The sequence below is a fragment of the Phalacrocorax carbo genome, chromosome 11, assembly GCF_963921805.1.
Source record: "Phalacrocorax carbo chromosome 11, bPhaCar2.1, whole genome shotgun sequence".
NCBI classification, from domain to species: Eukaryota; Metazoa; Chordata; class Aves; order Suliformes; family Phalacrocoracidae; genus Phalacrocorax; species Phalacrocorax carbo.
The window spans coordinates 12,746,316-12,761,014 of NC_087523.1; the positions used below are offsets into that span (position 1 = coordinate 12,746,316).

The following is a 14,699-nucleotide window of genomic DNA, read 5'->3' on the forward strand; positions in this document are numbered from 1 at the left end:
GGATCTTAATTTATAAGGCCAATATACATTGCTTTAGAACTATTACAAAGATTATTTTGTCTGGCCTCCTGTCTCAGTGTGGCCCATAGTAAATCTTGGCATCTGAGGAATATCTTTAATCTGAGGCTTCCAAAACCTTAATGCTAACATTAAGGACTATCCAGAGTTGCAAAGACAGGAATGTTTTTTAGTAATTCACATCATTTCTGGGTAAGTTCTCCACTAAGCCCCTCACAACTCTGCTAAATGGCTAGGTTTAGAATAAGTGGTATTCCAGGGAATCCAGAATTGTGACCACCAAAGTGACAAGTCTGTGCTGGCTTTGTCCAGAACTCAGGAACATGTTTTACCACTTTTATGATACTGCAAATGTATTATTCTCTAACAATTGTGCGGGTGCCCAAGCAGGGGCACAGGCTGCCCAGGGAGGCTGTGGGGTCCCTTCCCGGGAGACATTCACCCCCCGCCTGGACGCGGCCCTGTGCCCCTGCTCTGGGGGTGCCTGCTCAGGCAGGGGGTTGGATGAGATGATCTCCAGAGGTCCCTTCCAACCCCTGCCATTCTGTGATTCTGTGAAACATGTAAACTGGGTATCAGGTGTTTCTTCAGGCTCAAAAATATCTTGTGGGATTGAACTTAGTCCAATGATACTCAAAGTTACTATCTCCCTCTGATATCCGCATCCTTTGATCCTGGTAACTGTATTATGAGTTTCTTATCACTATGAGTAAAACAGAGCTTTTTTCAGCAAAGGAAGTCTCTGTTGCAAGGAGACCAATTATGAACAAACTGTTCTCCCACTGATTTTTCTAACTGCACCCTGAACCAGATAGCAAGTTTTCATTATGAAAAAAAGAAGTGATCTTCCCCTCTTTTTCTTTGTTTTCCAGCCCAAATCTCTTATTTCAAGTATACTACAGTGCAGAAGTTTGAAAGAGAAAGGACTACGCTTTTTCAAAATTGCCAGCATTATTTAAGGACTTGTAAAACTTATAGCCCAAATGCCTACTCAGAATAGTTTTGCACAGAAGCCATTTTGCCCTACCTGCACTGTTCCTTGCAGCATTTGTAACACCACAAAGAGGACGGCAGCTACAGATCTGCTGCTAAAACTGTTACTGATCCATCTGCCTCCCTAGAAAATAACACCAGCAGCAGGATTTTATATCCTTGCAAATCATGGGAAAAATATATTGTTTCTCCCATTCTTCACCCCCACAGATAAACCATATTACTTGCCTTTAAGCTGTTCTCTTCCCAGGCTAGTCTATCTTTAACCCATGCACTGTTTGAAACTAAAATACAGAGCCCCTTTCATGCGGGTAGGGATGTGTTCCTGCCAGGTCCCAGTGTTCTAGGGAATTTGCCAGATCCCTCAATAATCTGATCCTCTGCCTGTTGGCTCCAATGTTCAGAGCTGGCTCTTTGGTCTGAGTTCTCCCAAAACAGGATCTCCATCCCCTCCCATATCATGCTTTCCCTTCTGCTGTCAGTAGGACTGTCAGCCCCTCCACCCTCCAGACAACATAGGGATAGGCAAGAATGAAGGATTTCTATTTGCAGAGTCCCATTTAAGTTTTCTGGTGCTTAGAGCACTGCAGTAAATGCATTGTGTTTTATTCCTACAGCACAAAATACCCTTCTTGGGGCTGCAGGAAGCCAGCAGAAGTGTCAGGAACGAGGAGAGGGAAAGTCATGTAAAAGATGACCCAAACAGGGACTGGGAGGGGACAAGGTACAGCTGTGCTGCACTATACAGTGTCACCAATCACTGTTAGACACACCTTGCCCTAGATGGGGAAGTCAGCTGTACATACCGGGCTTAATGGACAGAGATAAGTCTCCTACCCTCTAGGGTAGCTGCTTGGGTGAGAATTAGAATTTAGGCCAATTAATCATTATGAACATTTCTAACTAAACAGTCTATGCCAGCAAGACTGCAATAGTGCCAACCTGAGGGAGAGGAGGGAGGCTTCACCCTGTTTAGCTGTTATATCACGACATAGACACAGTGGCTGGAGAATATTGCTGCTCCAGACAGTTATTGGCCATCTGACAGACTTCCCTCGCAAGCTCTTGTTCCTTCTTCCAACCAAAATGAACAGATTTTGCAGAAAAGGAATGTAATTTTAAAAGCCCTGAGTTAATCAAATGCTTTAAAAACACAGTGCTTGTGATACAATGGATCAACTTTGTCCTGGGTGTCAGCCCATTCACTCCAACAAGCTTACACCAGAGATGAATTTGCCCTGGTGCCTTTGTCAATAAAATTCTGGATTAAAAGAGACCCTATGCAGAGCCGGTCCCAGAGGTAATTGCTAGTTAATCAGCCAATTAACTGACCCAACGAGTAGGAAAAGAGGAAGGGGGAGTAAGGGGGAAAACAAATCAGTCAAGGTATGGTAGAACGTAATTCTTTAGGAGTTAATATTAGAAACCTTTTCAAAGGGATTACAGCCTACCTTGACTCATTCCCCCTTCTTCTTTCCTTTTTCTCTTCTTCCCAATTTGTAATTGTTGGTTCCCCTAATTGGCTGATTAACTACTTATTACAGACAGACCTGGAGGTATGTGGATCCCGTTAGGCACGGAACTTGATTTCATCTAGTGAAGCAAGGCTGAATGCAGCAAAGCATCTGATTGGGACATTTTTCTCCTACCCAGGCTGATGGCATTTCATTTGAGAAGATTCTTTTTTACATTAGCTTCTATTTTATTTATTTAATACTACAAAGAAAGGGAAGGGGTTTTTTTAAGTCTGTTATGCAAACAAACATTTTTAGCCACAGAATCAGTATCCCTCAAACTAACCTATTTACTGTTCACTGATACATTATCAACACTATCAGGATATTTTAATGAATGAGCTGTTACAGCTGCTTGATGTTACAATAATAAGTAATGACAATAGAATTAGCCTCTATTTTCCTTTGATAGTGTTACCAGGCTGATTTCTACCAGCAGCAATCCAAGGAGATGTGTCCTAATGGTGAAAAGGGCAAGCTGAGAAAGTTACCCTGATTTCCTCTCCTTGGAGTTCTGTGGCAGAAAAGAGCAGAGCTCACCCTCGCGTTTGCTGGCTTCACATAAGATTTATGGTAGGTCAAAAGGGAGATACCAGTCTGTTTTGGTACATCCTGAAACAGCATAACCAAGGAGGAATTCAAAGTTGCTCTCTGAAGCTTCAAAGAGGAGTTTTGCTGCTTGTTCAACATAAAGCAAATCTTATAGCATCTCATTAATGCACTTTTTCCAGCATCATGTAGGCAGAGATGGAGCTGCTACCCTTAAAACAATGACATCATAGCTAGACAGGGCACTAAGTCTGACCTCTCTAAAACAATAGCTATCAATGCACGTGGCTGCACATACGCAGTCTATTTTCTAAAGCTGTTGGATTCTTTTGGTCACTCACTCTTCTGTGTAGATAGTGAATAATATTATTTTTCTCTCTTCATTGCTTGGGCAGCAGGACCCTGTGCAAAGCAGCAACTCCTCTGAGTGTGATTGTACAGGGATGTGGGCACAGAATGGGGTCCTAACGTAGCCTCTATTGCATAAGCCTCTTCTTCTAATTCCACTTCTCTCCTTCAGCTTCAGGAGAGAGTTTGGGATTTTAGTTCTATTTAATATTTGTGACGATTCATTCCTCCTACCCCTCTTTTCTCCCTTAGCAAAAGAGCAGGCTGAGCCTGGGCAGCCCATCCTCAACTGCATGTAAATCACAATCTGATTAGGAAGTGATATATTCATCTCTAACTCCTGCATAAAAGTTATTCAAGTATTTTGACAAAATAAGTGCTGTTTACTTTATACGTTTTCTGCTAATTCTAAAGATTTCTGCAAACCTAAAGGATCTCATGGAATTTACAGGCTTGTGACTTTGCTATTGAAAGTATAAAAGCATGCTAAATTAAGTTGATTTGCCTGTGAAAGAAACACGTCCATTATTCATGTCAGGGCCCTGTCACATCAAGTTGAGGGAGTGAAGAAAACCCTCTTTTTATCAACGTTTAGAAGCAAGGAAAAAACCAACCATTCAGGGACTGAATTTCAATTGGGAGAAAGTCAGTCTGAAAGCAAGGTTAAAAAAAAAAAAAAAAGTTGGGGACATGTCTAATGTTGGAAATCAGCAACGGGTGGGTTGATTTAACTTTGGCTGGAATCTTTCAAACAGAAAGCCAGGATGAAACTTAAATTAGCTAGTACACAGAGTCTCAATGTCTCTCGTGTAAATTTGTCAAAAGTAGTTAAGCTAATTTATATTTAAGTCTTTCCAGACCCCTTTTTTCTTGGTTGGTTCCAAATAATGATAAAAATTGTTGAATAGATAGAGTGTTGCATTTGTGTACTATTAATATTTTTATCCACTGGGGATCACATGATTTAATTCTTATTAGCAGACAACATGTAGGGTTTTTAAAGTCTGATTAGCTGACAGAAAAAAATGAAAAAAAGATTGGTTTCGATATGGCTGTTCTATGGCTGTGCGTATCTGTAACGGGGGGCCGACAGAATCAAAAATACTCAGGATGGTTTCCTGTCCACTGTAAGACACACCTATTACTACATGTAATGTAGCCAGAAAATCTGGGCTGATTTTTTGATGACATAGTGTGGTAGGTACAGACAAAATAAACGGCACATGTGTACATGCCATTTTTTAAATTAAAAAAAAAAAATAATTTGCAGTCTCCTAAACTGTTCCAACATATATAGTTAAAAGAGAAACTGTAAGGGGAATTGTTTTGTACACTGAAATTCTTCTCGTTGCCTGATGATAATTTCTCATGTCGCTTGCTTATTTAGCAAAACAAAAAGCTTACAGTTCCTTCTCACTACAGTTGTTTTTTATAAGCTTAAAACCAGCATGTTAAGTGGCATTTCACAGTCTTCTCCTTAAAGCCTAATTGGTTTAGACTGGACACCTTAGCGATATTCTTTGAAAGAAGCCCAGTTTTTATGTCGCTGACATTATTATACTGTACAAAGGGTAATTCAGCAACTTGTTTGCTTTAAATCATGTTTCTGGGTACCAGGCCTATACATCATTTCTGCATGAGATTTGTTTTCCTACCTTTTGTCTTTGCCTAACCTCGGAGCCCTTGGGTTAACATGTTTTCTGCCTTAAAGCTCTTATCTGAAAGACACTTTACCACCTCATCCAGGCACTCTCTCATGCTTCCCAACTTCAAAGTCTCAAGCTGGGAAAGCAAATCTAAGTCCCAAACGCTGGACTCTGTGGCTTCTATAGGACCCTCCGCTAAAGTTAAGTTCTTGTCTTTAATTGAATATTGCAGCCAGTGTAAATAGGAGTTAGTTTGGGGCAAGCTTGCCACAAAAGGAATTACTTAGTGGAGTGGCCGCATTGGGGTAAACAGAGAGGATAAAAAAAAAAGAAAAAAAAGAGAAAGAAAGAAGCCAGGGGTAAAAGAGAGAGGCATTGTACTGTGGAGGTAGCATCAAGACAAGGATTAATGGCTAGAGGAATTGTATTCTGTGTGCTTTCAGCAACATTACAATCTCCCAAAAGTAAGTGTTACTAATAAGCGGGCCACTAAAGAAAGGCTAGTCTATTAAGGGAAATGGAAAAATCAGGCTCTGTAAATAACAGAAGATTTTCATCTTCTGTAAAGACCAAGCAAAGTGTTGCTGATGTGTTTATTTTCAGTACTTAGCTATCAGCTAATCATCAGCTAATGAAGTTTGTTGTTTTATGGAGTTGACAAGTGATGGGAAGCGGTACATACATACCACACAGGTTACATCTTCTGCCAACTTCAGTTACTTCCATGTACCCACAATTTACTTATTTTATAGTATCTAGCTGGTAAGGAGAAACCCAGTCTGCGTTTCACTGTTGATATATTATCCTGATCTAATAGTGAAACCCAAGCAGCCACGCTGGAAGCGTGCCAGGCCCTAACACACCAGAACAGGGAGAGTAGTGGTGGTGGAAAGGAGGGCAGGATCCCTTTTGAATGCTCAAACCTCTGCTGCTCTGGGATTGTGGTGTTGATACAGGCTCACACAACATTATCAGATCTTCGCGGTAAGTCAAAAAGACACAGCAAGAGAAAGCGAGGAGAAGCCAGTGTGTTCCCCTCCTTTCTCCCACTCCCAGGAGTGGGGGTCAGTTGGTTTTTTTGCTTGTTGGACTCCCTGAAGCGGCTCAGTGAATGGTCAGACAAGCAGCAGCATTGGCAGAAGGAAGTGGATGAGAGGAAATAAGATCTCCCTTTTCAGTGGGAGCTACAGTTTTAGTCACTTAGCTGTGTTATGGAACTGAACCGAGACTTACTAAATTTGGGCTCAGTTCATAGTTCCTTTACTAACTCCCCAAGTCAACCCAAATATATTGTTTGATATCTTAATGATAGGATTCTCTGCCCACAAAACAGGAAGAATAACTTTTTGTTTTCTTCTAAATTCCTGACTTTTTCTATATAACCCCATGCACAGTATGGACATTGTCTTCATGGGAATCCATTCAGCAACTGTGATACATCCGTGTATTAAAATGATTACTATTAAAATGATTGCTTAAGCAAACATACTGACCTCTGTCTTGAGTAGATCACTTATGTCATGCGTCACATCACTCCATAACGATGGAAACAGTTCAGCTGTGGAAACCCTGGATATTCTCATAAGTAACAGTATGGATAATATCGGGCAATCAGACTGTTCCACTGCTATCAGTGCACCTACTGTTGGCTTTGTTGGTTTTTTTTGCTTTGTTTTGGGTTGGTTGGGTTTTTTTGATAATTCATAGTTCATCATATTCAAAAGGAAGTTTTGAATGGAAGCTAATGGAACCAGAGTCTAGTGGCAGTATAACTGAGTTTGTTAATACGTAATGCAGAATTACAGGAAACTAACGGGATTCAGTAAAATATATTTCACAAGGTTTTTTCGTGTTACATAAGCTATTTTTAATAAGATATAGAAGCTGTGACTTTAAGAGCGCTGCTGATACAAAACAGAATCCTGCTGTTTTAAAGTAGGAAATTGCATTTGTTTCTACTAATTTTTCAGTGGCTTACAAATTGCGTCGATTCAAAACTCTCTCAAAAGTTTCTGCAGTATGAATCCATTGGTTGTGTCTGTGAGAAACAGAGCAGATTAAAAATTCAAAATATATCCTAACTATCCACATAAACTAACTTAAAAATGCCATTATTTTTGAGAGTTTTAAAATTACTCAGCCAAGAATTCAGGAAGTCCTCTTTCAGTTTTTCCTCTTGGACTTTGATATTTGCATATTTTTTAACTTTTGTTTTTAATAGTATTTTCCTTTTTTTATTTACTGTTCTATGAAATAATTGAATTGGGCATAGTGTGAGACTCTTTCCATGGGTGCACAAACACAAATGCCATACCTTTTAAACTTGGACCAAAATGAAGTCAGAGAAAGAAAACACTTAGCTTGAGACACTGCCCATTTTTTATTCCACTTACAGTACACACTTGAGAAGTTTTCATGTTCATAACTCAATGTCTCCAGCGCACCATACCTCTTAAAGATATGCAAGTTCATTTCAGCATTTATCTGCTCTTTTCTCTTCAGGAGTTCGACTGTTTTTCCGCCTGATGGTTAGAATGAATTGAATATTTTGAACTCATCCATCAGATTTGGAAATGATCCCTGAATTGATGAGAGTGTTTAACAGTTAATTGAACATTTCTGTTGTGAACTTTCATTGTTTTGAAGTGCAAAAACACTGTGCCCAGGAATGTGGACAAAAAAAAAAGGGGGATCCACGGCACATTCTTGCACCACAAATATTTTTATCCTCTAGAGAGCAGCAGGCATTTAAATAACTGGGGCATCACTCTGGTCTCACTCTTGGATATGACGAGGAACAGTGATCTGAAAAGGACTTTCACAGGACCTGAGGGCTCCCATGTTCTGTAGCAGGAAGTAATTCCACATTTTTCAAATCCATGTTTTATTTGTGCTCGTCTCACACAGACTGACTTCCCCAAACATAGAGTTCAGCTGCCTACCTGCTACCCATGCCTATGCAGGACAGATGTTCCTAACAGCAGCCTGAAATGTTGGTCTGCCTGGCTGACACGCATTGGCAAATAGCTCATTACAGGTAAGTACAGGTACAACACACACATTCTGCAGCCGGCAAGGCTTTCCAAAGGGACCTATTGATGCCAGTAAATATTTAGTTGTTTATTAATGTAATGTAATCTGATATCCCACTGTCTTAGATGACACTGAAAATTCACACCTGCAACCAAGGAAACAACAAAGGAATCTGGATTTTTTCTTCCTCCTTGAAAGTCATGAAAAAGTCTTTCAGTTCAGTTTGCTCCATTATAGCACTTCAATTAAAGAGAAGTTATTTTTCTCCATTCTGAAACTCCACCGAATTGCTTTATTGTACTTCACCTTTCTTCTTTTCACTGACTTTTGTACAATTTTTTAAGAATAAGGCTTGAATTTCTCCTTCCATCTACGGCAAAACCTTAACTCAGTGTCACTGCTTCCTATCATCTATGGCACCCAGCAGGACATTAGCAGCATGTCCCACCTCCCAGACCACCTGTGCCAAACTCCACTGCCTCTTAACAAGGACCTCAAGACCACACTTTCCTCCTTGCGCCTCTCTTAGACCATGATGCTTTTCCACTGCAGAGCTGCCTACTCTGCTTCACTGACAAGCCTAATTCCCTAATTCCTCTTGACCGGCTCCCTTTATTTAGTAGCTTTATTTTTTTCAACACCAAGATCATTCCTCTGTGCTAGATGGTTAATTAACTCTCCTCCCAGGTTCTCCCGGCTCCCACGGTGCGAGAGGTCTGGCCTCAGTCCTGCAGCTCAGGCTAAGTAGTCACGTCCCCCATCCCTGTGAGGTGGAGGTCTGGGCTCAATTTCCTCTGGAAGATTTCAAAACAAAAAGATTTCTTTCTAAACTATATTTCTCCCCCACTGTGGGAAGCTGCTGAACATAGACTTTGTATTTCCAGGGAGGTTAACATTTTTTAGCATAAATTCTAATTCAGGACAAGCTCTGCTCAGCACCAACTGCATAAAAGGCACTTGGCCCAGGGCTTGCTGTGCATTTAAACCAGTGCTAACAGCCACATCCCCCTCTTCATCCTGGGTTCCTTGTTCCCCCTTCATGTATGCGCCTATGCCATGACAGCACAGGCATCTGTGCAGTTCTGTGATGAACCAAGCTGTGAAATTTATCCAGCTGAAAGAGGATTTGCTTTCGCTGGGCTACTTTTCAGCCAGTCTCAGTTGATGATGTGGCTCACAAGCACGGCAGCCAGACAAGAGGTGGAAAAGAGCAGCGGGGACAAAGGGTTGCTTTTCTGCAAGAGTCACTGCTGAATCTCTGCAGAGCACTCACCTCCTGAAGGATCAGCGTTAAACCAGGCATCCTCAGAGGTAACCGTGCTTATTATGGTCCTCATTTGCTTTCAGATGTTGCAAACACCAGTTGCAACAGATACAGCACAGGTATACCACTAGCAATTTGAAATTCATACACACGCAGATCAAACCATTCCCAGCCCCTGGAGTCCCTCCCATTACGTGCAGAGATCTGACGATGTTAGTTAATATCCTGGTGCAATGCACACGCATAAGTGCACAACAGCTCAAAACACCCCTTGGACAGCGTCAGAATAATTTCCAATACATTACCAATGAGAACAGACCCGTGCAAATAGGTAGGGGTAGTTTGGAGGGGATGAGATTCTGTAGTACAGCAATTTTCTGTAAGCTTGAAACACAAACATTCTCTTTATTGTACTGCAGTCAGCTCTATCTGGCTAAACTGTATGTCCCTCCAGGTGTTAGGAGGTCTTTCAAGTAAAAAAAAAAACGGTATTATTTTCGGATTTTCCCTATTGCCCATCCCCTTTTCTCTTCCTGATCTTCGCCAGGAGCAGCACCGCCCGAAGCCACCCCGCAGCGCTGGGCCGGGGGAACGGGCGCGTTGCCCCCCGCTCCCTCTGCTGTACCCGCGGCGGAAAAGCAAGCTCGGAGGCTGCCTCCTGCCTCGCATGACCTACTGTTTTCTTATCCTTCAGCACACGGGCTTGCTGGTGCCACTCCTCTAGCTATCTCATGTTTCAGTATGTATGGTTCTGTAAGGAACGTTTGGGGGATATTCAACCAGGATTTGATAAAATCACCAGAAATTTCATATCAGGTGTGTACATGCACATCCCTGGTTTGAATACATACACAAGCAGCGTAGAGAGCTTTAGCCTACCCGAGATGGTTGGCTAAATGTAGAGTTATCAACAGGGAAAGAAGCTTTTTAACCATGTTGAGATGTCTGTGGGAATCACATTTCCAGCTTCAGTGGGGTGAAGAGGAGGAGCACTTTGGAAAGACTTTGCCCAGTAAAGTCTGACTGACCAACTTACCGAGTCTTACTCTTGCTGCTTTATGCCCACGCTGGCTTATGGCTGAGACTGGAAACTCCTCAGAGCGGCGAATGCCCTCCAGCCCTTGGCACACCGGGCCTTTAAATCTGAGCTGCGTCTTTCATAGCACCAACAGCAAATAGAATGAGCCTTAAGTAAGGAGCAGAAGCAGAGATGGCAAGTTCATCAGTTGGAAGTGACAGAAAAAGGGAAAGACAAGGGTGGGAGGGAGTTTCTAATCAGTCACAGGCCAACAAAGATCGACTGAAGTGATGCAGCTGCACAAAAAGGCAAAGGTGAGCCCAGGACCCAGCTGGGGTGGGCTGTTCACTGGCTGTAGGGAGGGACTGATACCACCACACAGGGCACCACTGCAGCCTCAGCAGATATAAACATGCCAAGGCCTCTTTCAGAAAGTGGGATCCAACCTAAATCCAGTGCAAAGAAATTAGAAAATAAAAGCAGACAGCTTTATGCAAGGAGTTTAAAAGAACTTCCTGCAGATTAAAACTGAAAAAGGGTACAAATTGTTTTTTAAAGAGAAACCATGGGTAAAAATAAGGGAGAGCAAAGGCTACTTCAGCTGAAAGACAATCTGAGCAAACCCAGATTAACTGCTTGTGAAGAGTCACAGGGCGTAGGGAGCTAGCGCTCCATCCCCAGAGAAGCACCCTCATTTCCGTGGTCATTCATTCTTTCTCTTTTTCTGGCCCTAGGAGTTTTCACTCCTTTCTGCCCCTGGCACTGCTTCATTTGAAGCACTGAAGAGGAACCTTATCCAGAACAGCCTTTGGGCACAATTATGTTTGAAAACTTTCAGGATGAGGACCAGCTAAACCCAGGTATTGCATTTGTGTAAAGGCTGTGGCTGTAAGACATTGCCTGTGATCGTACGCAATGACACCAATATTTTCCAGCAGGTTTGAAACTGCACCAGAGAACCTAAAAACAGAGTATGGTGCTGCTCGGCATTGGTGACCGTCACAAGCGCACAACATCACAAGGGCAGAGCTTCTTACGCCGCATTGCTGGGTAGGGACACAGGTAGCATCAGCTTCAAGCATAATCTCGTAATGAAAAAAAAGCTAAGAGCAACAATTCCTCTCCATTTGCAGTTTCACAAATAATAATGAACAGATAAAGTCCAAGATGCTGGTTTACTCATGGTATCGTCAGTATTGGCATCCAAAAATAATGAATCCCACCATGAGGCTAGCTTAAAATTAATTCTTTCAAGGACTGCTTATAGAAATGATAAAGTTTGTATTCTTTTTTGAATCCTACTATTTCAAATACCAGTGTGTATTTTGGTGACAGGACCCAGCTTCCCTTTGCAATTGTGAATTGCTTTTAAAAAAATCTCTCGGAAAAATGCTTTGATTTCATAAGCCAGTTAACTCCTACAAGTTAACAGTAATTCTTCCCAAAATTAACACACAGCGCTTTATACCATATTGAATCTGGATACAATTTGTGAGCTAGTGATGCTAAAAACACATAACAAGAAAATCAATGCAATAATTAAAATTATAAGATTTTCATATTCAGACAGAGTGAGATTAGATGCTTTTAACTCCAACAGCTTCTCTGCTAGCGGGTCTAGAGCAGCGTGTAGGAAGAGGGCAGGAGGTGTTTTGCAAGGCTGCCTGGTAAATGCATTCCTGACACTGCTCTTCCTACCACCTAATGCAAGATACTGATGGGTGGTTATGACACAGTGGATGTGGGAATAAAGGACTTCTACGCATATCCAGGAGCTCCTATAATGACAGAGCTTCAAGTGCTGCAAATATTGTTCCAAGCCCCAGTGTTTTAACAGGCTGTTAGAGGTACTGATTACACAACAGACTACTTCAGATGCCCTTGAGATTCATATCATCTAACAAGATATGAGGCGCTGAGGGGCAGAGGGGCAGGGTTTACACAGTGATGCACTGCTCTATAGGGGCTATTGAGAGATTTGATGATATAAAGACTGTGAGCGGCTTTACAGATCATTTAATGAGAGCCTCAAAAGGTATTCTGTATCTTTATGCATATACAAATATTTACAGATCTTTTAAAGATCAAGACTGTCGTTATCAGTTTATGTGCTTATATATTGGCATTATCCAGTGTGACCTCAGGAAAGCCGATGCTCTGCAGTGGTAATGCGATGGTATGTTCAGCTCTGCTGGATCTCCATAGAGTGGGCCTGGAATGCATTGGTGAACAATACCCAGGACTGCACAGAGCAAAGAATGAAGGGCAGCAGAGTTTGATAACCACATTAAAGCACTACCAACATCTGTTCAAGCCAAAGACAACACTATCTCCAGGAATTAACCTTCTGAACCACTTAATCATTAACCTCCGTGGAGAGAAAGTTAGACAACAAGAGCCTATTTGTCAGTAGCCCCTCAGAGAGATGCGGCGAGCAATATTTTACTGAGAACAGCGTGAGAAGGGCTTGCCCAGCTTTATAAATTTTAAACACAGAATATATTTGTGTGGGAAACAAGGAGACAATAGATGTAAATAAACAGCTGATCCTACCTTGAAGACTTTGTTCATTTATCCTGTTTAAAGTGGCTTGACTGGTTTGTCCTGCATTCTGTAACAAGATTTCCTCTAAACAAGTCGAGATGGCTCAGCTCTTACTCTGGAATATTTCTGGTTGCGGAAAGATTTACAAACGTTACCATGGATGTTACAATTTTAAACTTGCACCCATTTCCCCAAGATTTCTACTGAAAAACAAATCAGGAACTATTGCTTTGCAAGAAGCAGTAGAGCTAGAGAAGCACAGCAGTTTTGTTTAATAATTGCTTATATATACTGTTTGACACGTGAGGTCGCCCATCAAGTTATTCTGCTATAACCCAGCCAAATGCCCTCCCTTCACATGATGATGGTTCTTAAGCATTTTGTTTCTTTTGGGTTTGATTTTGTTTTTTAAAGGAGGAAAGGCTTTGGTTTCTTCAAACTACAGTACCCCACATTTGTAGCAAAACTACACTATGGTGTATTGGGGCTGACAATTTATTTCTCTAGCCCTCACATAATCATTTACCAAGGGGGTGTAAAACACTGCTACATAAGAATGATGCTGTTTAACACCCACTTTGCACCAGCCTCAGTGGCCACACAAGGTGTAGGACAATGCATAACGAGGGCCCATATGTCTGCTTAGATATTGCCACAGTTGGAGGGGGCAAAAAGAAGAAAAAAATAAAAACGGTTGGGAAGATGACTGACTGAAGGACTGCAAACAGCAATCTGCTCTAAACCAGGAGTTATATAATAACAAAACTGGGTTATCCCAGGAACGGGCCAAGGTCTCAACCCATCCGTGCAGGGAACAGGAAGCAAGTTGCAAGGGAAAAACCACTTGATTAAAGTATATAGTCCAGGTGGCAGATTGGTCCCTACTGTCCACATGGGGTACTCCTGTCTGTCACTATTTAAATTGCCATACTTAAGAGAGAATTACGATGTCTCTGTTGGAGGCAAAAGGGATGATCTAACACCAAAGGATGAGAAAGGAAGATCTCAGCCACCTGGTATTTTTTCTGGGTTAGCTTTCTGTTGATCAGCAAATTGAAGTGACTCATTGCAGAGCCTCGTGTATGTCAGAGCCAGCGCAAGGACAACATGACACAATCAGGGACAGAGAACCCCTCTTTCACACAGCAGCAAGACCTTAAATCAGCTAAAACCACAACATATAACTTCCCCTTTATGTATCTGTTTACAAAGTGGACCAGTAACTTCAGCAAAAATCATCACTAATGCTTCAATTTTCAATAAATGGTACAATGTTAACACCCTTGGTAGAAAAAACATGGTTGAATGGGCATAGAAATTGAATTACCCACTCAGGTTAAGGGTCAGACTGAAGAAAGTGTGGACTGCATCTGGTCTGGAGGCACCATTCCTGCCTGTCTTCCCTTACCTGTGCCTGTCCAGACACAAGGCAGAGACACCACAGTCCAACAGTAACCTACATGTCACCTTAGGCGTGAATTATGCCCCACAGCTAACCTGACCTTAATAATTTCAGTGTGATTAGTGGTGTGCTGACAAAGGAAAAAAAAAAAAAAAAAGCATAATAATTACCTATTTTTAAATCAGTAAAAGGTAAACAGTGTCATCTCCCCAAAGACCATCCCATTTACAAACACACTGGGAAGATCCTCCTCTGGTCAAGACATCTTAAGGAAATGTTCCTCAGACAATTAATTTCTCCAGCAGAATTATTCATCATAGTCTATACTCACACACATTGATTTCTCAAGATTTATCATGGTAATTTAATC

The 14,699-nt window shown here is 41.7% G+C and overlaps 1 long non-coding RNA gene across 1 annotated transcript in view; it reads right to left on the reverse strand.

The window, feature by feature from the left end:
• Positions 1–14,699, reverse strand: part of LOC135315364 (uncharacterized) — a 32,850-nt gene that overhangs the window by 3,493 nt on the left and 14,658 nt on the right. Inside the window, exons 4-5 of the long non-coding RNA XR_010374816.1 lie at positions 12,937–13,053; positions 10,402–10,551 (exon numbers count right to left, since the gene is read on the reverse strand). This is a non-coding gene — a long non-coding RNA (uncharacterized LOC135315364). The remainder of the gene's footprint in view (positions 1–10,401; positions 10,552–12,936; positions 13,054–14,699) is intronic.